At 38.7% G+C, this 27,047-nt stretch overlaps 1 protein-coding gene across 1 annotated transcript in view; it reads left to right on the forward strand.

The window, feature by feature from the left end:
• SNTB1 (syntrophin beta 1) overlaps positions 1 to 27,047 on the forward strand; it is a 340,635-nt gene that overhangs the window by 171,637 nt on the left and 141,951 nt on the right. The gene's annotated exons all lie outside the window — the stretch shown is intronic.

The raw sequence follows: 27,047 nt of genomic DNA on the forward strand, positions 1-27,047 counted from the left end.
TAATATTTAATTTTCCCCCAGTTAAATGTAAAAACACTTTTTTAACATTCAGTTTTTAAAAATTTTTTTTTAATTCCAAGCAACCTATAATCTTAGAGAGTTTCTTGGGGCATAGAAAGGCTATGGGATTTAGTGTTGACAAAGAAAATATGCATCAAGTTGAACACAAGTCATCCTCTCTTTGGAGAGAGCTCTCTATATACTCTGCCCAGGTGCTCCTATCTGTAAAATGGGAAGAAGAATAATAGCACCTGCCTCACTGGATGATGTGAGGTTAAAATAATATAAAAAAGTACTTTGAATTGTATTAACACTCTAAGTCTGGTATGTCCCAAGAAACTTTCAATGCTCCAAGAAACTCTAAGACTATTATAGGTTACTTGGAACTCAACATTTTTAAAAAATGGAATGTTAAATATAATAAAGAAATTATTATTATCACTCTTGCATCTCCCTACCCCATTGTGGTTCTTTTCCTAGGTTTGGCTTCTCTATGCAATATCTTATGTTCGAGGACTTGTCCAGTCTCTCATTTCCATACAAACTTATGTTTCCTCTTGTCCAAAATCACCCTTTCTGGATGTTCTCAGCCTCTAGGATCTTCCTCACCAAATTTACTTTGTTTTGTATTTCATATATTCTTGTGTGTGTGTGTGTGTGTGTGTGTGTGTGTGTGTGTGTGTGACTCACAAGAATATAAGGCCCCTGAGACAAGGACTACTTTGCTTTAGTTAATATATCCCCAGAGCATAGTGTGTGGCAGATAGTTGGTGCCCAAAAAGTAATTGTTGATCGATTGTCTCTCCCAGGGCCCTATTCTCTGCTTTAACAGACTTTAACAGTGAGCAAATAATAATAACTAGTATTTGTACATCTCTTAGCTTTTCAAAGCACTTTACAAATATTATCTCATTTGATCCTCATGATAATTCCTTGAGGCATTTACTATTATTATTGCTTCCAGAAGAAATGGAAGCTAAGCGACTTGGTCAGGGACATACAGCTAGTATATATCTGAGGCAGTATTTAAACTCAAATATTCTAGACTCCAACTCTAACTCTTTATCCAATGTGCCACCAAGCTACTTTTGAGATATTATGATAAAGCATTTGCATATGTATTATGTATACTATTGGATCCTTACAGCATTCTGGAAGTTAGGTAGTGTCCAGATCATCATCCTCTCTTTTTATGAATATTTTTTCTTCCAATTAATTTCCTAAAATTATAATCTTTAACATACATTTTCCAAAATAATGAGATCCAAATCATTTTCCTTCCTCCCTTTCCTCCCCCCTCCTTGGGCTGGTAAGAAATTTGATCTGGTTTATACATATATGATCATGCAAAACATATTTCTGTATTGATCATTCTGTGAAAGAATACTCATGTAAAACCAAAACCCTCCAATAAAAACACACGCAAATAAAATAAAGTGAAAAATAGTATGCTTCCATATGCATTTGGACTCTATCCGTTCCTTCTTTGAAAGTGGATAATGAATATCTCTGGAAATGGATTTCATCATAAGTCCTCCAGAATTGTTTTGGATCATTATATTGCTGAAAATAGTTGTGTTTCATAGTTGATGATTGTACAATATTGCTGTTACTGAGTATACTATTCTCCTGATTCTGCTCAATTCACACTTTATGTCAGTTCTTTGTAGGCAGTTACAGGTTTTTCAGAAAACATCTTGCTCATCATTTCTTATAGCATAACAGCATTCTATCACTATCTTATAGCACAATTTGTTCAGCCATTCCCCAATTAATGGACATCCCTCCAAATTCCAATTCTTTGCCACAATGAAAAGAGCTATTATAACTATTTTTGTACAAATAGTCCTCTTTCCCTTTTTTTATATTTTTGGGATACAGATACTATAGTAGTACAATAGGATCAAAGGGATGCAGAATTTTAAAGCCTTTTGGTCATATTCCAAATTGCCCTCCTGAATGGTTAGATCAATTCACAACTGCACCAATAATGCATCAGTGTCCCAATTTTGCCACATCACTTCCAATATTTATCATTTTTCTTTACTGTTATATTAGCCAATACTCATTATTCTCATTTTTACAGATGAGGGAACTAAGATTCCTAGAAATGAAACAATTTGCCTAGGGATACAAAGCCAGTCAGTCTATAGTAGAGCCTGGACTCCAACTTAAATATTCCAATTACAAATTGAGTCCCCTAGATCCCAGTTGGGTATGCATAGCTTCTGTGTGTGTGTGTGTGTGTGTGACATAGATAGATCGGCATCCTATTTTGGGTAACTTGACAATCTGTACTAGGTAGATTCTTCTTCACTGAATATTTACAGTTGTTTTCATTCCATCTCATTTAATTCAATATATATTGTTTGTTAGGTTCTCACTTTCTCTTCTTGCTATTTCCTGTGGATAAGGCTATTAGGATACTAATTATTTTGCTTTTACTTTATCATACATTTTATATTTATGTATCTTAATTTATGTTTGTGTTCCCACAATCCCCTCAAGCTAACATCCTACACCTCTCTTCCCTTTCTTAGTCAAACTTTTAGAAAAAATGTCTATACTTACCATTGGTGCCTACTCTCTCCTAGCATTCATTTCTTAATCCTTTGCCGCCTGGCCTTTGACCTCATTACTCAACTCTCAGCTACTCTCTCCAGTTTTACCAGATGATGACTTAATTGACGAATCTGATGAGCTTTTTTGTCTTCATCTTTCTGGGGTAGCAATTGACACTTTTGTCTGCCTTCTCCTCTTAGTTACTTTCTCTTCTCTGCTTAGAATGTGCCAGGAGGATTTTGAGGCTCAAGTGGAATAATGTTTGGAAAATCTGTTTACAAAGCTTATAATGTTTTATAAATGCTGCTACTAGCTTGTAGATATGAGGTCTCCAGTCTGGTGATTACTACATTCCCTGAGTTGTCTACTGCACTCCTATTGAGCTTGGGCAAAGTTTATAAAGCCCTACCAGGGTATGCTGGTAAATGTTTTACAACTGAGTTCTTTGTGAAGGATGGAGGATGTAATGCATTCAACATTAAGTTTAATCTCTGTTATCAATACTCTCTTAAATCAATCACACATCAAGCCCTTATTGTAGGGAATGCCGATTTCTGGGGTGTAACTATTAACACTAAAAATTTAACCATCAACAATGATGAAAAAGCTGATGCCAGCACACCCCTGAGTAGAGTCCTAGAGAGATGGGAGTAGAAAGGGACCTGAGAAATCAAACTGCTATGGGGGTTTGCTGTTAAGTTGTTTTTCAGTTATATACAATTCTTTGTGGCCCCATTTGGGGATTTCTTGGCAAAGATAATGGAGTGCTTTTCCATTTCCTTCTTCAGCTCATTTTATAGATGAGGAAACTGAAGCAGGAAGGGTTATATGACTTGTTTAGGGTCACACAACTAATAAGTGTCTGAGATCAGATTTGAACTCAGGAAGATAAAACTAACTCCATGCCTTGTACTCTCTCCACTGTGGCACTCTCCACTATGTGTTTTGGCTTAGTTTCATGGTTTACACTATCAACTCATGTCCATACATCTTGACATTTTTCTTTCTTTGAGATTTAGGTAATACTTGTGAAATTGGAAATTACTCCACCCTACTCAGACAGTGCCTTAGGGGAAGATAAAGTTGTAAACTCCTGATTGAACAATGAAAGTCCTAACTCATACCTAGAACCTTAAGCTAGGTCTATTTTTAGATCTAATGCAAAAAGGTGTTAAGTACCTGTAAAGGTTAAATTAATCACAAAAAGGTCAAGTAACTTACAAAAGGCAAGATTAACAAAGAGGTGTGAAGTACTCAGAAGATTTAATCTAACCAGAGAAGGTGAAAACCAAAGAAGGGGAAACTAAGAATGGGCAGTTCTGGAAAAAAGTGTCTACTGTGATTGGTAGATGTGAAAATTTAGGAGAGGTGACATAAGAGAAAAATCTCCTTAAAAGGAGGTGAAGGAACAGTTCAGGGACAATTGAATTCAGTTTGGAGAGCAATTTCAGTTTGGAGTGGAAGAACCCAGCTTGGAGATGGTCTTGTGGTGTGTGATCAAGACTGACTTACTCTCCCTTAGGCTCAGGCCTAGACCATTTTGGCCTAGGCCTTTTTCTACTGCTTGGCTCAGCCTGAGCCAGAGCAGTTTAAATTAATTCTCCCTCTCTTTCTCTCTCTCTCTCCTTCCCTTAAATTCCTTCTTTCTTTATTAATTAAAATCTCCATAAATTTGGAGTATTTTCCTATTTGGGAATTTTCCATGGTGACTACTTATTAGATTTTAAGTCAAAACACTAAAATTATCCTTACGGTTTGGGCATTTACATACTTCCTACTTGAAAACTTGCTGAATTCCTTCCCTCTATCCCATTTGGAGAAATAGATGTCTTGTCAAATTTCTCCTGGCATTTTGGACTGTTCTTTATATGGGATCCTAGTCTTCCTGGGAACAGATTTATTGATGTGTTCATTTCTAGCACTCACATTAGATTATAAATTTCTTGAGGGATAGGAAACGTCTCATTTCAAATCTCTGAATCCCTAGTCCTTAGTATGCTGCTTTGTATCATCTCAGCAGACCAGCTAAACCAGGTCAAAGAAAATGGACAGGCCTTAAACCATGTCTACTCCAATCATGTGAAGACTCCCCCAGTAGAATGGATAGATTAGAGCAATTCATACCAATGGCCATGGAGGCAGCTGAAGAAGGCACTCTGGACCACTTAAACTTGGTCAGATATGGAAGATGCCAAGGTCATCCACTGGGCCATCACCAGTTATCCTGACTTTTATCTTGCCACTGGACTTTAATGACTATAGAGGACAGAAAAAAGTCAATGCCTTTGTACAACTCTGTTTCACTTAAATAAAATTCATGAGCAAGTCAAGATAACACCCTTTGGTATCATTGGTCCCCTTCAAAAATGAAGGACAAACAACAAAGATTTAACAAGTACTTACATGTCTCAGGCATTGTACTAAGCACTTTTCAACAGAAATAGATAATATAGTCTACTTTTTCCTCAGAGCTTAGTAGCCTAGTATATTAGGAATGGCCACATGTTGAAATTATCAAAAATAGATAGAAAAAGACAACAGACAGTCCCTACTCTCAAGGAGCTAACGATCTAACGTGGGAGACAAATATAAGCAACTATGGGCAAACAAGAAGGGTAAATAAGAAATAATCAACAAAGGAAAGGCTCTAGAATGAAGAGGGACTGGGAAAGGTTTCTTGGAGAAAATGGACTTTTAGCTGGGACTTGAAGAAAGTCAGTAAAGCCAGGAGGCAAAAAGGTCATTTTTAATATTGTTATGGCTGTAGACAACTTGCCTATCTTTAATAATGGAATCATAGGTCAGGGGTGGGAGTAACTATAGAAATCACTTAGAGATCCATAACCCTGTTTGTGCCATAAATGCCATTGGAGAGTCTGGTCATGTCGATGGATCCTTTCTCAGTATAATGTTTCTAAGTGCATAAAATAAAATGTAAAGAATTATAAAGAAACCAAAATCAATACATATTTATTATGTATTACCCCAGGATAAGGATCATAGACCAAATCAGGCTCTTCAGATCAAACTCAGGAACCTGAGTCTCAGACAGGTGAAGTGACTTGCCCTTATGGCATTGTCTTCAATAAGTAGCAGAACTGGGACTTGATCTTCATTGCCTAAGGACCAGTGTGGTGTCATTCCCACATTAGCATGCTGCCTCAACCTCCAAATTACAAAGGGTAAAACCCAGAAAATTTTGAATCAAAGAGCTAAAACTTGTGTAGGAAAAATGAAAGCATTTTCCCTTTCCTACATTCAGCTTAACCCATTTGCTTAAATGTTGATAACAGAATCATTTCTCCCATTTGGTCATGACCTGTTGAAGTGATTAACACATTTCATGAAAATGTATGACATGCCATCTGACTGAAATCCAGCAGGAAAAGATCAGAGAGTCTACTTTTTCCTCAGTGCTTAGTGGCATAATATATTAGGAATGACCACATATTGAAATAAACAGTTACAAGTAGGAAACTAAATGTTCATCCCCTCGGTAAGTGAGGAATTGTCATTTTTTTTTCACAAAAACAGGAACCAATTTCCATGGCTGTGATTAGAATTGATCTCTCAGCATAGAGCACTGGGAACACTATACTAAAAAAAAACAAAAATATAGTTGGGCAAAGTGATAAACAAAGTTTTAAAAAAATACAAGAAACGTTAAGTAGATTTTATTTTAAAGCAGCTCCTGTCATAATATCCTTAGATTTCATATAGAGAAGAGAGAGCATCATTGTTTGTCTTGTGATTTTACATCACTTTTATTTCCAAACATATCTTTCCCCTGCCTTCTCATCACCCATTGAACCATCCTTTGTAATAAGGATATAAAAAGAAAAAGAAAAGGTCCACAAAACTAACCATCATATCGATGGAATCTGACCAGCTGCTGACCACCTGTCATCTATGGGGCAGGGAAGCCAGGAAGGAGCCCTGAGGGAGAGACAGAGGCAACATGGCTGAATCAAACTACAATCACTACCTTGATTACTACCTTCCTTCAGCCCCTGCTGGAGACGAGCCAGGTCCCTGAACCCAAGAGCCTTAGCCTATCGGTGTCTCCAGACCCCCAGCTCTGCTTCTAGTCTGGCCCCTGCAGCATGGTTGAGAGGACTGATGTTGCAAAAGGAGCCCATCTTCCTCACCACCACCGGCACTAACTACTGACCAACTGCTGCTCATTGACAGGTAAAGCCCAAGAGCACTAGGAGTGGCAGCAATCCACTAGACCCTGGTCCTGCTTCTAGCCCAACCCCTGAAGCCATCATCCTGGGAAGCAATCATCATGCAGTTGTGTCTTGGCAACTGCTCAGCGACAGCCATTAGAAGTCCCAGAGAAGAAAATTCTTACCACTAGCACTGTCAAATGGGTCAACTTCAGAAACTGATATGATTTAATCGATGGAAATTACATTAAAGAAATGGCATTACCTTTCATGTGTTGTCTTCCCAGTTAGAATGTGAGCTCCTTTAGGGCAAGGATGATCTTACTTTTTTATTTATAGCTCCATATGTGGTACAGTGCTTTATGCTTAATAAAGGATTTTAATTCACTTATTCATATGTACAGTATTCTATTTTCATAGTCTCCTACCTCAGCAAAAAAAGGGAGGGATAATTTCTTAACTATTCCCTAGGATCAAGCTTAGCCATTATAATTACAGTGGTCAGGTTGGGGTTTATTTTCTGAGGGTTTTTTTGTTTTGTTTTGTTTTACTTTTTTAATTTACATTTTCATTGTTGTAGTCATTATGCATTTTTTCTGGTTCTGTTGTACATGATTTAGTCTGTGGAAATTACATTAAAGGGAACAGTTAGGTGGCTCAGTGTTTTGAGATCCAGCCTTAGAGTCCGGAGGTTCTGGGCTCAAATCTGACCTCAGATACTTCCAAGCAGTGTGACTCTGGGCAAGTCACTTAACTCCATTGCCTAGTACTTACTGCTCTTCTGCCTTGGAACCAATACACAGTAACTGATTCTGAGACAGAGGTAAGGGTTTAAGAATAAAAGAGATTACATTAAAGAAAAGTGCTTTGATGCTATACCCTAAGGACCATAAAACCTTTCCATCTGACTTGTAGCTGAAACTTTTCCTATGTGTTGTCTTCCTGATTAGGATGTGACCATTTATATCTCCAGCATTTGGGACAATACTTTATATTTAATGAATGCTTTTTAATCTACTTGTTCATGTATGCGGTATTCTATAACCATAGTCTCCCACCATGACAAAGAAAGGGAGCAATATTTTGTTAGCTCTTCTCAAGGACCAGGTTTAGCCATCATAATGATGTGTTCAAGTTGGGACTTATTTTCTGAGTTTTTAGTTTTACAATTTACATTTTCATTGCTGTAGTCATTATGAATTTTGTTTTTCTTGTTCTATTTCCTTCATTCTTTATCAATTAATAATAATAATAATAGCTAACATTTAATAGAGCACCTTTTCTGTGCCAAACACCACACTCATCTCATTTGACCTTCAGAACAGTTCTGAGAGAGAGGTTTTCATATAAGTCTCCCCATGCTTCTCTGAAGTGTTCATTTATTCTTGCAGCCCAGTAATATTCCATTACATTCATGTACCACGATTTTGTCATTCCTCAATTAGTGGGCATGTTCTTTGTTTCCAATACTTTGCCAGCACAAAAAGTGCTGCTATGAATATTTTGTTGTGTCTGCTACCTTGCTTTCTGCCTCTGTCAAATGAATGAATAAGGCATTTAGTAATTACTTAACTATATGCAAAACATCATACTAAGCACTAGAGATACAAATAGAAAAGTAAGACAGTTCCAATTTTCAAGGAGCTCACATTGTAATGGGGCAGAGAAAACACCTAGGGGAGGTTTTAGCTGCAAGACAGATGGAAAAGTCCCCATGGTCTTTAGGGTACAATAGCAAAGCCTTTTGCTTTGTCTTTTCCACTGATAAAATCGGATCAGTTTCTCATGTTGAACCATGTGACAGTGCCAAGGACCTGGGTGGCAAACACTTTCTTTTCTGGGTCTTCAGTAGCTGGAGCATGTGTAGGAGCAGTTGCCAGGCTTCAGCTACACAGAGATTGTTTTCTAGGATGATGGTGGAAAGCCCTGAGCTGAAACCACTGCTATTCCAAGGACTCTTGGGTTCAGGGTCCTCCTGGGCTATCTCTGCCTGCGTCAAGGGGAAGTCAGTGGTCCAGGTGACTGATGGTGGTTCGACTTGCTTCACACATGCTGCCTCCCCTATGTTCCTTGGGTGCTTTGCTGTTCTTCAGGTATATGCCTAGGGATCTCTGGGACGACAGATATGGAATCCTGTATTTCATTTTTTCTTTAGCACATGCCTTATGTCTTAGGTTTGATACAAGTATGGGTCCCAAGGCAGAAGAGTAGCAAGGATTAGGCAACTGGTGTTAAGTGACTTGCACAGGGTCGAAAAGCTAGGAAATATCCAAATCCAGATTTGAACTCATGTCCACTTGACTCCAGCTCTGACACTCTATCCACTGAGCCACCTACCTGCCCCTCCTATATAACAATTTTTTTTTACCCCAAATCTGCCTCTTTTGTCTATGACAATTAGTTCTGCTCTCTTTGGTCAAGGAGAGTTAGTCTAATCCCCCTTCCAGGTCCTTCGGGTACTTAAAGATAGCTGGCATATCCTAGGAAGCTTCTCTTCTCAGCATCACCAGTTCCTTAAACTATTCCTCATTTGACATAAATTAGCAAATGTCAAAACTACTACTTGAACCCAAGTCACCAAGACCATTGTTCTTTCTACCACACCAAGCTATTAATCACATTCATCAGAAGGATGATTTGTGAATTTAAAGATCAAATCCATTCCCCTTTTACAGATTAAGTAAATCTGGGTGAGGGGACCCAAAATGGGGAGCTAATTTACTGAATTTACTCCCATAGTAAGAGATATGTCATTGTTTTTCAGTCATTTCAGTTATGTGTGACTCTTTGTGATTACATTTGGAGTTTTCTTGGCAAAGATACTGGAATGGTTTGCCATTTCCAGCTCCAGCTTATTTTACAGATGATGAAACCGAGGCAAACAAGGTTAAGTGACTTTTCCAGGGCCACACAGCTAGTAAGTGTCTGAAACCAGATTTGAACTCAGAATTTCCTGATCCTAGATCCAGTGCTCTATCTATTACAACCCATAGTCCTAATAAGTAACAAAATCAGAATTCAAACACAGGAATCAAATCCTATCATAAACGTTGTATGCAGTAAGGAATCAGTAGATGTTGAATTGAATAGAGTTGAATTAAATTGAGATCAAATCTATCAGTCAGCCAACAAACATTTATTAAGCTCTGACCATCTGTCAGGTGCCCAGCACTGTACTAGGTTCTAGGGCTACAAAGACAAAAAATAAAAATAAAATAGTCCCAGACCTCAAGCAGAGACATAATACAAATAGAGACATATATTAGATATACAAAATAAGTATACTTTTACAGAGGAGCCACGAGACCCCTTGTAAAGATCATTTGAAAAAATTTTCCAAGATGAAGTCTGGTTTCAATGAGTATCCAATGCCATGAGGTCACTGGTTCAAGTCTATGGGTCATCAGACAGCCGGTCAGCTGGCTAAATGAAGTGGGTGCTGTCAGTTTTATTCTCAGGGTATGAGGCTAATTATTCATTTAATAGACTCCATTGCCCTTCTGAGACTTTTCCTTAAAGGATTTTTTTTTTTTTACAATTCATCAAAAAAAAAAAAACCTCACACACCTACCTTCTATCTTGGAATTCATTCCAAGGCAGAAGAGCAGCAAGGACTAGGCAATGGGGGTTAAGTGACCTGCCTAAGTTCCCACAGCTAGGATGTGTCTGAGGCCAGATTTGAACCCAGGTCCTCTTGATTTCAGATTTGGTGCTTGTTCCACTGAGACCCCTAGGTGCCCCTACAATTCATTTTTTAAAAACTAGGGAAGCCCTCATTCTTTCTATTGTTGATTATTTTTTTAAAGTAGAATCTTCTTTCCCAGGGAAACTCTTCTCAGATGATGTTAATACTGAAGGCTTAACAGTCATTCTTCTTTGGTAACAGAAACGGGGGAATTTTAGAGCAGAAAGAACTGTAGATAATAGCACATGGACAACTTCTATCCTATGACCTGCAGCCTTAGAAGTGGGGAGAAGTGGAAAGGAAGAAGAGAACGTGGATCACAAAATGTCATAAAATGATTTCTAAAAATTATAAGGCACAGTTAGGTGGCTCAGTGGATGGAGAGCCAGACCTAGGTGGGAGGTCCTGGGTTCAAATCTGACCTCAGACACTTGCTAGCTGTGTGGCCCTGGGCAAGTCACTTAACCCATGTAGTCTAGCCCTTACTGCTCTTCTGCCTTGGGAACCAATACTTAGTATTAATTCTAAGACAGAAAATAAGGGTTTAAAAATATATATATATAAATTTATATGCAATCTGAAAAAAATATAAACTAATAGAAAGAACTGCAGAAATTTCTGACTATTGTGAGTTATAAAACCTTACCCTCTTTGCAGCCTTCAGCTACTCCTTATCTAGTGACTCTCCTGAAGAAAAAGGTCACTTAATTGTTTTTTTTTTGTACCCAGAGTTACAGTTTGTTTTATTTATTAATTTTTGTTTGTTTCTTTAGAGGCTTCAAATTTTGTGTGTCAGCCTCGTGTCTGTTAAGCTGGGACCATGGAGGATGCTGGGAAATATTGTTTGGCTCACAGAAAGCCTTTGAAGGGAGCAAGAGGGGAAGAAAATTACTCTTTTATTGTGAGGTTTGCCAAATGATCTCTGAGAAGCTGTGATATCATTCATAGGCAGTGCCAAGCTGGATCGAAACCGCTCATCTTGGCAGACATCTAGAGGGCCCGTATAATTCCTCTGGGTTGGTATGGGCCTTTATCAGAAATAGTTCCATAGGCAGTATTTACATAACTGTGGTGGAGTGTGAGAATAAACACAGCTGTGGCATTGCCCTAAATATTGCTATTCATGGGGGAATTAAAAGAGAACTTTATCGCTGAACTACAGATAAACACAATTCATCAAGTAGTGGTCAGTTCAACTGGGGAACAAACAAGAGTTTTAAAAGACTGGACCGCTGAAAATAGCTCCAATCAGCCATCCTGATTTTCTTGCGCCTCCACTCCCTCCCGCTCTGTTCCAGAAATACAGGATTCTCATTAGCGAGGAAAGGGGCCAAGCTTTTCCTGCCAACTCTATCCCCCAACCCTCTCACCCACCCCACTCCCTGAGAAGGTCTTAGTTCCATCTCCACGGCCTGCTAGAGGAATGGGTTTTGCTGAGAATAAAGTAGGAAGACTCTTACCTCCAGCTGGGGTGTCAGTGGGCGATGGGGGAACCAGCTACTTCTCTGTCCATTCTCTGGCACTCTCTCTCATTTCCTATGAGCCCATGATAATTATCCATGCATGCTATATAGTAATAGGATAGAATCAAATTTTTAGAGCTAGAAGGGACTTCAGAGTTCATTTTTATAGTTAAGGAAACTAAGACCCCCAAAAGGTGAAATGACTTACCTTGATCACACACAAGCAGATCTAGGGTTCAAAACCAGGTCTTCCAACTTCACATTGTAAAAATGGAGATTTGAACTCTAGACTTCAATCCCCACAAGTCCTTGGTATTTCCCAGAATTCCCTATAATCTCACCTGAGTCTCCACCTGGACGAGATCACAATTAGTATTTAATTGGCAGTAACACCTCCCATTGGGTCTTGCTCTTCCATTGCAATGATGTAGTAAGTGAACTTTGAATGGGCTAATCAGCCCTTGGCATGTGGGTTCTTATTTTGTATTTTCTTTATTCCTTGATTTCTAATAATCCTTAATAAACCTCATGAACTATAATGTTTTTATTAGTAGAAATATAATTTTAAATTCAACAACATCCAACATTCTTCTGCCATGTCATTGGACTGTGGTTGGATATCAAAGACACTAAAGTCATCCACTGCATCCTGGGCCAACCATTGCCAATGGTTTTGACTTTTGTCTTGGCTCTGAACTTGGATGACTCTGGAAGGGGGAGTGAGGCTGATTTCTGACTCACTTAAATCCAATTCACTCACAAGTCAAGTTATTACCCTGTGATGTTATTGGTCCTGCTCAAAAAGCTAAGGACAAAGAACAACAGAAGAGTCAACATTGAAACATCTGTAGGAGATAACTAGATTACAAATTCCTTGGGAGTCAACTTTGTATCTCCCCTGGCACCTACAACAGTGATAGGTACAGAGTGGGTGCTGAAACAATAACTGAAGATTCCTTGCCACAAAATGGAACATCTCTCTGGGTGGGCATATGAATATTCATGGAATTTTAGAATCAGAAGGAAATTTAGAGACCATTTGGCCCAAAGCTTTAATTTTTCAGCTCCTAGATTCTACAAAGGTCATTTTATCCAACTCTCACATTCTATAGATGAGGAAACTGAGACTCAAAGAGGTGAAGTAACTTGTCCAAAGACACATAAGCAGTAAGCAAGTGTGGTAAGATTTGAACCCAAGTCTTCTAATTCCAAAGCCAGTGATCATTCTACTTAGCATGCTGCCTCTCCACAAATAATTACTTCAACAAGATTGATGTGTAGGGCACTATGTTAGAAGCTGGAGATTAAAAAGACAAAATGAAACTCCCTGCCCTCAAGGAGTTTACATTCTCTAAAACATACACAGATAAATATCTACAAAGTATATACAAAGTTTTATAAGCTGAGGGGATCAAAAAAAGGCCTCAGGGGTAACACCTGAGCTGAGCCTTTAAAGGGAGTTGGCAGAAGTAAGAAGGGAAGGCATTCTGGGCATGAAAGATAACCTGATCCACTCTGATTTGAGGTGGAATATTATGGTGAGATAGCAGCAAGTAAGCCACTTTGGCTAAAATATAAAGTACAGGGGCAGAGCTGGTGGCTCAGCTCATAGAACACCAGACTTGGAGTCAGGAGGACCTGGTTTCAAATCTAGCATCAGATACTACCTAACTGTGTGATCCTAGGCAAGTCACTTAACCCTGTTTGCCTACCCTTTGCCCTTCTGTTTTAGAGTTGTTACTAGGACTAAAGGTAAGGATTTTTAAAAATAAAATAAAATATAGAGTATTTAAAAAAGAGTATTATAAAATCAGCCCCAAAAGGTAAACTGCAGTCAAATTTAGAGATTTTAAATCACCAACAGAAAAGTCTATATTTGATTCTAGAACAGGGACTCTGAACTCCCCCCCCCCAAATCCTTACCTGTCTTAGAATCAATATTGTATATTGGTTCCAAAGCAGAAAAGTAATATGGGCAGGCAATGGGGATTGAATGACTTGCCCAGGGTCTTATAGCTAGGAAGTATCTGAGGTAAGATTTGAACTCACGATCACTTATTTCTAGGCTTGGCTCTCAGTCCACTGAACCCCCAGAGCTGTAGGACTCTGGGCAAGTCACTCAACCCCCATTGCCTAGCCCTTGCCATTCTTCTATACTAGAACTGATACTAAGAAAGAAGGAAGGAAGGAAGGAAGGAAGGAAGGAAGGAAGGAAGGAAGGAAGGAAGGAAGGAAGGAAGGAAGGAAGGAAGGAAGGAAGGAAGGAAGGAAGGAAGGAAGGAAAGAAAGAAAGAAAGAAAGAAAGAAAGAAAGAAAGAAAGAAAGAAAGAAAGAAAGAAAGAAAGAAAGAAAGAAAGAAAGAGAAAGGAAGGAAGGAAGGAAGGAAGGAAGGAAGAGAAGGAAGGAAGAAAGAAAGAAAGAAAGAAAGAAAGAAAGAAAGAAAGAAAGAAAGAAAGAAAGAAAGAAAGAAAGAAAGAAAGAAAGAAAGAAAGAAAGAAAGAAAGAAAGAAAGAAAGAAAGAAAGAAAGAAAGAAAGAAAGAAAGAAAGAAAGAAAGAAAGAAAGGAGGGTAGGAGAGAGGAAGGGAAGGAAGGAAAGATGGTTATGAAACTGATATTTTTTTAAGTTCATGGACCCCAAATTAAGAACTTCAGAATTGTCAAGGGTCCCTATTACAAAGGGGAGTGACAGGATCAGACATCTCATAGAGGAATTTGAGTTTAGTGACTCTGTGGAGGCTGTATTGGGGGGGAAGGGAAGGTGAAAACGGGAAAAAATAAGGAAGCTATTGCCTTCTTCCTGGTGAAAGGTAATGCCTTCTATGAAGCACGGAGTGTAGTCTCCAATTAAATTCCAAAGGTAATTATGAATGATTTGGGACTTTATTATTTTGTAGGACCTGTGTTATTCTGTGACTTCTAATTGAAAATAATCCAATTTGCTGTTCAGTCAAGTCCAACTCTTTTCTTGGCAAAGACATTGAAGTGGTTTGCCATTTCCTTTCCCAGCTCACTTTTTTACTGTGTATTGGTTCCAAAGCAGAAGAATGGTCAGAGCTAGGCAATGGAGGTTAAGTGACCTCTTGTCTTTAGGCTTGTTCTCAATCCACTGAGCCATCTAACTGTCCCTTCCAGCTCACTGTTACAGTTGAGGAGGAACTGAGGCAAACAGGATTAAGTAAGTTGCCCCGAGTCACACACTAGTAAGTGTCTGAAAACAGACTTGAACTCAGTAAGAAGCATCTTCCTGACTTCAGGACCAGCACTCCATCCACTGTACCACTTAGTTGTCCAATCCAATAAACATTTATTAAGCACTGTCTGTGTACAAAGCACTTTGCTAGGTGACAGAGTTATGATAGCAAAATGAAAATTAATTCCTGTTCCCCAGCATCTTACCTTCTACTTGGAGACAGCCTGAAATAGTGGAAAGAACGCTGGACATGAAGTCAAAAGATCTGGGTTTTAGCCCTGCCTCTACTACTAATATGTGGTGACTCTGAACAAGTCATTTAACCTTATGGACAAAAGAAGAGGGTTGGTCTAGATGCACACCCCTCTCCCCCCATGTAAATGTGGAGCACTGTTTACATGCCAATGAGAAACAAGGTTAGCAAAAAAGGCGAGGGCATAAATAAAGTAAAATAACAGCACCTAGACAGTATAATGATTTTTAACTGCAAAGCCAGTTGGTGTGTTTCATATACAGTTTAGGTTTTCTGAGATTTTTTTGAGTCTGAAGTTAAAAACTTGATTAAGGGATTTTGTGTCAAAAAGTTTCAATTAAAAAAAAAAAACACATTCATACAGCTATTCCCCAATCGGATAAGAGAAGAGACTGGATAGAGGGGAGCCTCATTAGATGGCCTTGGCCCTTGGTGAGCCACTGGGCCACTGAATAGCTAGATAAATAGTAATTCCCACAATGTTTTTTCATGGTAGAACAGAAGACAGGGTGATATGGGTGAGCATTATTAGTAGGTAAGACAGCCTTATGAAATGGATTACTGATTATTGCCTTACAGTTGAGTTTCATTAATCATAACAGTAATCATTATAATCAAATGATATCATTATAACCAAGCTTTAAGGCTTTGAGACTTAAAGTATTATTGCACAGATCTAATGCTGGCCCTCAATAAGGGAGCAAAACAAGACACCCGTTGAGGGAAATAAGAAAGGTAGATAAAGCATGATTCAACATGGTCACAAGATGTTTTCCTAGTGTTGGATTCCACTGGTACCCGGAGTGGTAGATAAGAGATCTTCCAGAAAATGTTCCAAGGAGAAGACTAATTCTATGTCCCGTCTCTATTAATACCACGAATTCTGCAAAGTCCTTTATCTGGGAGAGCACTGTGGGGATGGTTCTTACAGAAAACGTTAACCCAATCTGGGTTTTCTAGTCATCATGATGGGTGAACTCATGTTCAGGTGATCAGAGATTATAAATAAGAACCAATTATAATTTTAATTTGGGGAGGTGTTTCTGGACCTTATGTAAATATTAAGCCATATAAAAAAACTATTCTAACTGCATCAGAGGTCTTTGGTTACTGAGGGACCACTGAACTCTATTATTGATAACCACTAGCCTTGCCAGTAAATAACTAAGGTCAGATCTTTTGCACCTCAATCTCTCATTGTCCTGGATCTATTGCAACAATCCTTTCAAAATCTCTATAGATTCTGATCCTAGATTCCTTTTCCTTTTTTTCTTTGAGGGGCACAAAGGCAAAACTATGAGGATAGTCACTATGAACATTTGAGATCATACCCATTAACTCTATCTTTATACCAAACTGGAAAGCTCTCAACCAAGTACATTCTGCCCCATAATCTGTATGGAAGTGAAAATGTGGTTGCTGTTAGCCCTTCCACTGTCCATAATGAATCATGGAAATTCTGAGTTGAAAAGGACTTCAGAAGTCACCAGATCCAACCTGTAACTGGCCAGGAATCTCCTCTTACAGTAACCCAATAAGCCAATACTTGAAAACTTCCAGTGAGGGAGAACCCTATTCTTCTCCCCACCCAACTGCTGCCTCAGGTCCTTTGGTGTCTATGGAGAACCACAGTTTTTTATTCATTTGATAAGCACTAGTATGGTAGACATGTACCATCCCATCCTGTCTTCCTTCAGTTCCCTCCTAAAGATAAGATAGTCAAGTTCTTCATGTCTTGAGTTTCTTCCATCTACTGCTTTCCCCAGATGTCCCTGAAGAAGACTATACTTGAAAATCAGAGGAAATAAAACTTCCTATTGTTTCCTAGTGATCAGAAACCATTTGCTAATCCCATTATTTCCTTTTTTCATTTATTGGATTTGCCCTACAGGTCTATCCTTCTCTCATCCTTAGCCTGGGTAGCTCAGTTCATAGAATACTGTGCCTGAAGTCAGAAAGATAACTTCTTGAGTTCAAATAGAACTTACTAGCTTTGTGATCTTGGTCACTTAACCCTGTTTGCCTCAGTTTCCTCATCTATAAGATGAGCTGGAGAAGGAAATGGCAAACCACTCCAGGATCTTTGCTAAGAAAACCCCAAATGGAGTTATGAAAAGTCAGACATGACTGAAGAATGACAACAACAGCTACCAGTAGTAGAGAGCAATCTTCCCAGGGCAGCTTCCTAGACCTTTTTTTTATCTAGAACCTCTAAAAGACCTCTTCTCTTATCCTTGGTGACCCTTCCAGTGTCAATTACCAAACTTTGAGGAATTGTTCCTAGTCCCCAGAGGAGCTAGGAAAGCCATTCTTGTGTAAGAACACAAGGTCATACTCTCAGTCTACTTCTGCCATCTTATCAAGGGAGGGGACATGGGTATATTCTATTCATCTTCCCTTCAAGTACAATTTTAAACTAAGCATTTATTAACCACGTACTACTGCAGGGTCCTGGGATAAGTATTGAAGAAATAGACCAAAATGAAAACCTCCTTTGCTCTCAAAGAGCTTATTCTACTGGGAGGATACAATATGTACAAAAATAAGTAAATACAAGATATTTGAAATAAATACATACAGAGTTATTTAATAAAAGTATTTTAAAATGATTTAAATCAATGCTGTATGTATAAAAATGCAGACATGGGGATGTCTAGAAAGGTCTCCTCTGAGTTACACTCAGAAGAAAACTACCCATCTAAGAGATGGAGGTAAAGATGGGGCACATTCCAAACAGAAGAGACCACCTGTACGAGGTCACAGACATAGGAGATGGAATGTTATATTCAGGGAAAAACAAACAGGCCAGCCAGTTTGATGTAACCTCCTCCTCAGAGTGCAGGTCTCAGGTGTCATACAGAATAGCCCATGATGCCTTTCTTGTGTATCTGTGCCCAGGGGGTGGCAGCTATTCCCTTTGACTATGTGTGCACAGTATGTTAATCTTACCGAAGACTATCCCTCTGCATGGCATAGTTCAACAAAGCAAATAGATAACTTTCATATCAGTAACAACCCTGCTTACTACAAAAAGCAAAACAAACAAAAAAATAAATATTGCAAAAGAGGACTAGCCTTGGACTCAAGGAGAACTGAATTCTCTGCACTCTGCTGCTAATCTCCATGTAACCTTGAGCTTTGGATGGGGCCATGGTTCTCATCAACTACGAAACAGGGAATTGTACTAGATGATCTCTCCATCTCTATGTGATCTCCGGGGACCTTTCCATCTTTCATATTCTATGACTGACTCTAAATTATGTAAGTAACCTTGAGGATAAGTGTGAAAAAAATCTATATTGTTTGCCATTCTGTTCCCCTGGTATGAGACATTGATAATATAACTAATGCTAGCAGCCTTCTTTTCTGCTCTGTTGGCATCAGCTTTTATCCAGCCTAGGCATACAAACAAGAAAGTACCATGAAATTGATTTAATTATTCTTTAGGTTGATTGTTCCTAATGTTGAAAATTCTTCCACCAATATGGATCAACAATGTGTCTGCATACAACTTTCAGCCTCAGAGAGTTCCCTGGGGGCACATTGAGAGGTTAAAGACAAGTTACTTTATTTCTGTAAGCCTCAGTTGTTTTTATCTGTAAAATAAAGGGACTTGAAAGGAGAGGCTGAGCTCATGGACATTTGTTTGCCAGGATGAACTTCTCAACCCCCAGATCCCCACCTGCCTAGATGATAGAACTCAGAGCTAATGCCATGATGGAGCAAAACTGATGAAGTTTCTGCCAGTCCTAAGATAGCAATGCCTACTCTTTAAAAAACAAACAAAAAACCTTACCTTCTATCCTAGAACCGATACCAAGTGTTAGTTTGAAGGCAGAAAAGAGGTAAGAGCTAGGCAACTGGGGTTAAATGACTCACTCTACAGTTGGGAAGTGTCTGAGACCAGATTTGAGCCAAGGTCTGGCTCTCTATCCAGTGAGCCCCCTGGCTGCCCTCTGGGTGCCTTCTTTTTCAGAAAGGGCTCTAAGAGCAGCCCAGCAGAGGCTTACAGCTGAGCAGATGCCCTGTGAGGAGCAAGCCCAGCCTAGCAATGGAGTGAATGGCACAGTTACCCTGATCAACTGGAAGCTTCTTGGGAGCATTTCAAGAGGTAAAAAGAACATGGTCTCCTTTAGCATCCGAGGTCTGAATTCCCTAGCCACAGAGCCAACTTCAGTTCCGTCTTCTCCACAGCATAGTCTCTCCCTTCCTTTCCTCCTGAACCTCTCCAATTCTGGAATCAAGAACCACGATCCAATCAACTGCTGTTATTTCTGGATGGAGTATACCAGTGTATCATGGTATACTCCTCTTTGATTCCATTCATTATCTCTGCTAATTTTCAGGACAAGAATACCCCTCCCAGGCTAACACTCCCCTATCCTTACAGACCTCTAGTTGCCTTTCTACATTTGAATAAAAGCTCCTTCAAGGCAGTGAACTAGTTTTACTAATGGATTTATCAACCTAGTGTTTAGTTTCATGTTTATCACATAGTAATTGCACAATAAATGTTTTTTATTATTATTAAGGATTATATTAGATGACCTCTAAAGATCCTTCTGGCTCAAAAAAAACCCAAAACATTGAGTGATCTCAACTTACCCATGATCAGAGTCAAGGCTTGAAACTCATGTCTTCCTAACTGCAAGAGCCACCTTTCTGTCTGCTACATTATGTTTCCTTTAAATATTACCACTTTTGAAAAACTTCTTGAAAGGAAAATAGAGCAGACAAAATATTTACATATTTTAAGTCCTTGCTATCATAGGTTAATTTGAGAAATGAATGGAACCCAATATAGCTCTCCTCAGAAGCTCTTCTAGCTATCTAGATTGGGTTTTGAAACTCATCCTGACTGCAGCAAGAAAACTTCAGGAAGGCAAGAACACTTGATGATTCAAACCACAGAATCCTTTTCAGTTTCTTTGAAAAACAGAAAAAGAGGCATGTGTCTCCTATCTGTGTGTAAGAGTTGCCCAAAGTAGACCTCTCTGTTTCATCACACAAAACCTCTGGGGCCTGAGTGAGGAGCCTTGTTTTGCAGATTTCCTACAGAAAATGCTAATTATCATTTAGGAGGAAAAAAAAACCCTCCTCCAGAGACATTCTTCTTTCTAAATAATTCTTTCTTTAAAATCCAAGTTCATCTGTAAAGCAGCTTACAGCGTGAATTGCTCACCATGCATGGTAAGTTTCGAGTGTTAATGAGCACGGATCTTATGGGGATTTCTAATCTTCAGGTGATCTGCAAAGTTGTTGTTTTGAAATTCAGGAGGGAAGTAACCGGGGACTAAGTAGGACATCTGGCATCATTTCTTGATCATTAGAATCAGGGTAAGACAACCTCCAAGGACAAGCAGGGACTTTGAGGTCACCTGGAGTTTTTTGTTTGTTTGTTTGTTTGTTTTTTTGTACTGGGGGTAGGCAGGGAGGGGAGAGGCTGGAAACTGCTACCTTTTAGAACTCTTCTTGGTGGCCTGAAAGAGTAGGCATCTACCCATCTGGCTTGGCGGTGGTGTATGACCCTATGATATTTAAATAATTTTTTTAGAATCAAAGCCTTCAAGTACATATTTCTGCCTCCAAATGGGATATCACCTGAAGCATTTCACTTAAACACTTGTTAATGTGACCATTATGTGCCAGACATATATTGGGTATATGGAGACAAAAATGAAACATTCCCTATCCTCAGGGACTCCACATTTTAATGTGAGAGACAACATGCACATAGAAAATTCATACAAAATAAATACAAGGTAACTTTCACTGGAAAAGCACAGGTGACATTGGTACAGGGAACTCTCAGGTGAGGAAACTCTATAAAAGTGGGTTATACTTCATCATGCATACACACACACACACATAATCTGGGCTCAGACACTACTGTGTGACCCTGGGCATGTCACTTAACCCTGCTTGCCTCGGTTTCCTCATCTGTAAAATGGGAGATCTGGAGAAGGAAAAGACAAACTACTTCAATATATTTGCCAAGAAAACTCCAAATGGGGTCACAAAGAGTCAGATAACTGAAAACTGAACAGGAACAGCATGTGTATTTGTACACATGCATAATTGTACACTCACATTAATTTGGGCTATTCCCCACATGTAGCATCATGGGGGTGTTGTTTTGTGACTCAGAAAAAGGCAAAATGGATATATCTAGGCTTTTCTTCTCTGATTCTTCTCCATGAAAATCTTTAATTTCCTTCTAGGAGAAGAAGCAGGAGGTAGAAGCCAAGTCACCACTATATTGTCCTCAGGAAGAGGGAGTACTGGGTGCTTCCTTAAATAGCATTCATCTAGGAGATTTGGTTTTAATATTCATGTTAAAATTCTGATCATTTTTCATTAATGGGAAAAGGAGGGACAGAGCTTTATTTCCTACCAAATGTCATTTCCACAATGCATACATATATAGCACTTAGCAAAGAAATCAATTCATCCAAGTTGATATTGAAATTGACAGAAATCAAAGAGAATATACATAGACAATATACCACATAACACAGGAGTGAAAAGTCTCTTCCATTGAGAATTAGCTCAATCAAGAAAGTCCCAGATCTTTTTCTTGAGAGGAAATTCCTTGAAGTTTCTAAAGTAGCAAGCTGAGGATAAATATGTGAAGGTGACTGCCAATTTCTCTCCCATCCATTTCTTTCCAGAATATTGTTCTCTCTTTAGCAACCCAAAGTGGGATTCAATTTTCTCAAAGTTGGAAGTCAGAAACACCCAAAATGATTGCAAAGCCCTCAGAGACTGAGGAGAGCCAAAGAAATTTGAAACTGATTTTCTTTTCTCTTCAGCTCCACCCCAGCATCTCACACAGGTGCAGGGCATTGATCTCCACCACTGAGAGCAGAGAGAGAGAGAGAGAGACTCATGCCAACAGGTTTTGGCACTTGAGCTACTCTCTTCCTAATGAAAACTTGGCAATCAATTTCGGTATTTCAACAGGCAATCATCTTTTTTGATGTTTAACAAATTTCAGTTAGAACCTATGATTTCAAAAGCAAAGGGAACTCCATAGGTGGAACCCCCCCCCACAAGTGCACATTGATAACTTTTTTGAAATTTGGCTGGTGCATCAAGACATCATTTGACCTTCCTATGGTTATCTAGCTAATTTGTGTTAGAGGTCTTTCTGATTTCAAGGCCAGTTCTCACTGTAGTATGTCTTATTAGCAAAACTTAATAATCAGGAAACTTGTCTTTTCTTTCATTGAAACATTTCTTGCATTATTTTAGGAAATCCATGTCTTATATTCTTTCATGAGCAATCTCACAGGCATTATAAACTTAGAGACTAGGGAGTCAATTTTTTAAAAAGTCATCTAAGAAACATTAGGTGGAGGCAGCAGTCTGGTAGAAAGAATTATGGATTTGGACTGGGAAAAAGGTACAAATCTCAGCTTTACCACTTAACTGTGTTATTATGCCAAAGACAATGCCACTTTGGAGGGACATCATGGAACAGTGGAAGGGGGCATTGACTTTGGACTCAGAGGCTCTGAAATCAAATGCTGACTCTGCTACTTTATCTGTGTGACCTTGGGTAAGTCCTCTTACTTTTCTTTGGACCTCAGGTTCTTTATTTCTAAAATGAGGACTGGACCTAATGCCATCTGAGTTCTCTCCTAGATCTAAGTCTATGAACCTAGGAGCCTTTTTGGACTTTATTTTCCTTATATGTAACTAAAAAGTTGAACTCGATTATCTAAAACATCCCTTTCCAACTATACATTCTCTGGTATGATGACCAAGAACTTACAGTTTTCTTTGTTAGAATATGATACTGGACTGCCCCAAGGCGCATAGCAAGCAAACAGTCAATTACCAGTAGGAATAGCTAGAGGAGTCATCAATAACAGTGGATCTCCCAATTTCAGCCAAATTCAGGTGAATGAGGGAACTGTGCCAGTGACCTGCAGAGACTCTGCCATGTTTATGCTTCTGCCACAAGCAAACAACAAATATCAATGCACTGAGAATAAATTACTCTCCATGCTAGGGGAGAAAATAAAAGGGCTAGAGAATGGCCTCTATATTCTCTAGCTCATCAGGGAAAATGAAGTGTTCTTGGCAGAAAAGAAGAAAAGGCACAAGAGAAAAACAAAGGAAAAACTAAGGAGAATATAAACTAGGGACTTGAGGGTCAAACTGGGGACTTTAGAATCTGGAAGCAAAAGAACCAGAATTTTAATATTTGCTTTACATATGTTATCATTAGGGACAATTAAGTGGAACAAGGACTAGAGTGGCTTGGACTTGATATCAGGAAGATCTAAGTTTAAATCTGGTCTTGGATGTGTAAGAGCTGCATGACCCTGGATAAGTCACTTAACCTCATTGTCCCTCAGTTTCCTCACCTATAAAATGAGGTTAATAACATATCTATCTGCTTCGCCAAGACCATGTATGTAAAGTGCTTTGCAAACCTGCTCTCTTGTTGTCATGATTAAAATTATATGAAGAGACTGATTTAGGGGTAAGAATATTTATTGATTGATTTTATCGGCTTTATTGGTTAGGCCAGCATCATAATCCATAAAGTGATACAGGTCTCCATGGCTCTCTTGGGGACCAGGTATGACCCAAGCTGGGTCATGCAGTCTAATGAATAGTTTTTTAGGAGCTCATTATTCAGCCCCTCCCTTGAGCATTCCAATACATTTTAAATTGGTGACAATTAATTAAGAGATGGTCTAGCAAACCCTCAGCCCTTCCCCAAACTGACAGGAAAAGTTATGCATTTACACGGGAAAAGCCCTTCTTCTCTTTCATTTATTAAACAAATTCTGTTTAAAAAATAAAGACATTCTTTGGGATTCTCAAAAACAAAGATAATGCAAAAAGTAGCAGACTAGATGGTATCTTTGATCCAGATCTCAGACTCAGGAATGCACAGTAATTCTCCCTAATATATAGGAATTAATACAATATATGAAAAATAAATTCTCACATTATTATTCAGTCATTTTCAATTAAGTCCAACTCTATATGACTCTTTTGGGAGTTTTCTCAGAGAGGATACTGGAATGGTTTGCAATTTCATTCTCTACCTCATTTTACAGATGAGGAAACTGAGGCAAATGGGGTCAAGTGACTTGCCTAGGATCACACAGCTAATGTCTGAGGTTGGATTTGAACTTAGAACTTCCTGACTCTAGGACTTATGCTCTGTCTACTGTTCCACATAACTGATCCACTAGACCAGATAAATGTCAGCTATTATCCAGGATCTCCACAGTTGAAGATAGAATCAAAGACAAGATAATCTCTGACATGAAAGAATTACATTTTTCTTAGGAGAGTTAAGAGATCCCTCGTCTTCTCCTCTCTTGCAGCATGCCACACCTTTCTGTTTATCATCAAATCCTTTAGGAAAATAGCCTCCTTATAGCTTCTTGCTTCCTCTCTATTTTGTTCATGCTTCTCTATACCCCACTGTTGTCTCCATCACCCCATATCTTAAACAGTAGTGCCCTTATTACTTAAAACAAACTCAATGCTGGAAGAGATACTTTCCTCACTGTTCTGTTTTAAGTTTAACCTTTCTATAGCATCTCCCCTTATGGGGAGAGGGGGTTTAGTAAATAAATGCTCAAGAAACACAATGCAATTGGGTAGACATAGTGGAGGGATCCCTAAGATTACAATTAGGAAGACTTGAATTCAAATACTGCCATATTATGTGGCCCTAACTCACTGTGTGACAATCTCAGTCTCAGTTTCTTCATCTGCAAAATGGGAATAATACCATCACCAGTCTGGACAACAATTTGGAACCATGCCTAAAGGGCTATAAAATTGCATAATCGTTGATACAACAGTACTACTACTAAATCTATATGCCAAAGAGATCAAAGAAAAGGGGAAGAGACCTATTTGTACAAAAATATTTATAACAGCTCTTTTTTGTGGTGGCAAAGAATTGGAAAATGAAGGGATATCTATCAATTGGGGAATGTCTGAACAAGTTGTCCTATATGATTGTAAAGGAATATTATATTGCACCATAAGAAATGACCAACAGAATGATTTCAGAAAAACCTGAAAAAACTTATATGAACTGCTGCAAAGTGAAATAAGCAGAACCAGGAGAACATTGTACACAGTAACAACAATATTGTACAATGATCAACTGTGAATGACTTTGTTATCAGCAATTCATGAATCCAAGACAACTCTAAGAGACTCATGATGAAAAATGTTATCCACTGCCATACAAGGAACTGATGGACTATGAATGAAGATCAAAGCATATAATTTTTCACTTTATTTCCTTCTTTAGTTTTTTTCTTATATTGTGATTTGTGTCTTGTTTCACATGGCCAATATGGAAATTTGTATTGTGTGATAGATAGCCCATGTATAAACCTCTATCAGATTCCTTGCCATCTCAGAGAGGGGGAGGGAGAGAATTTGGATTGCAAACTGTCAGAAAACAAATATTAAACATTATTTCTACATGTAACTGGGACAAAATACAATAAAACATTACTGGGAAAAGTAAAGCAAAAATGGAGATCATAATTAGCACCGTCCTGGAGTTGCTATGAGGACAAAATTAGGTAACAGATTCATAACCTCAAAATGTCATAAAAATGCTAGTTATTATTAACATTATGATTTCATTCCTCCCCTCCACACTCACCTGTATCCTGCCCCCTTCCCACTATAATAGCCACTTAATCCACTTTAGCTTACATGTGAATTTTAGAGGTTGAGTAGGAAAATTTCAAAAACAAAATAAAACCCTAGCAAAGAGGAATTTGGCTCAATTACAGACAGCATTCCTGAATCAAACCTCTGAAGAGATCAGATGGCCACCTGTCTCTGTTGTTGTAGAAGGGATTCATCCATATTTGGAGGAAAATTGGACTAGATGATCTCGTAAGTACCTTCCAACTCTAAAATTCTATGACTCTGCATGAGTGTGCCTCCTGAAAGGGACAGGGCTAAATGTCTTCCCTTCTCTGAACCTGCACTGCCTTAACCCCCACCTCCTGACACACCAACACTATATTTTGAGCTCCTTGATATAGGTCATGAATCATGGTACCCTCACAAGTCTGTTGGGGAAATCAGAGGAAATAATGTATGTAAAGCACTTTGTAAACCTTAAAGCACTATATAAATGTCAGCTACTATTATTGTTAACATAGAATACAAGTTTGATCAATATTAGCTGAATGAATGAATGAATGACCTATTGTTGTAAATGTTGGCACACACTGAGAAGTACCTGCCTGGGAACCCATCCCTTTGCTGGATTGCCACTCTCTCCACCCTTTAACCTCAACTTTTCTTCAAAGAGCTTTGCGATCTCATGGGGAATTTTACCACTTGAGTTCAAGTAGAGCAACATCCCTGCATATTTTCTCTACCCTTAGCCCATTCCTAACCCCAAATACTGACTTCAACAACACTTGGCAAATGATCAAAAGCGAGATAAAGTTCCATGGATTTCCTAGCCAACAAAGATGGGAAGAGAGGCTTTCCTTTGATCCTAAAATAGCGTCATTGATTATCACTGGCTGAGCAGTGGGATTGAAATTGTGCTCGTATAGTCCAGTCTCTTATTCCTTGTCAGCAACTGTGGTGCTCTCAGCATAAACTTAAAACTCCTTATTTTGGACAAGAAGTTTGAACAAGTTACTCATTTATAAATCTTGATAACATGGAGGTAACAAGCTAGGAAACTCAAGAGGGTAG

The sequence above is a fragment of the Monodelphis domestica genome, chromosome 3 (assembly GCF_027887165.1).
Source record: "Monodelphis domestica isolate mMonDom1 chromosome 3, mMonDom1.pri, whole genome shotgun sequence".
NCBI classification, from domain to species: Eukaryota; Metazoa; Chordata; class Mammalia; order Didelphimorphia; family Didelphidae; genus Monodelphis; species Monodelphis domestica.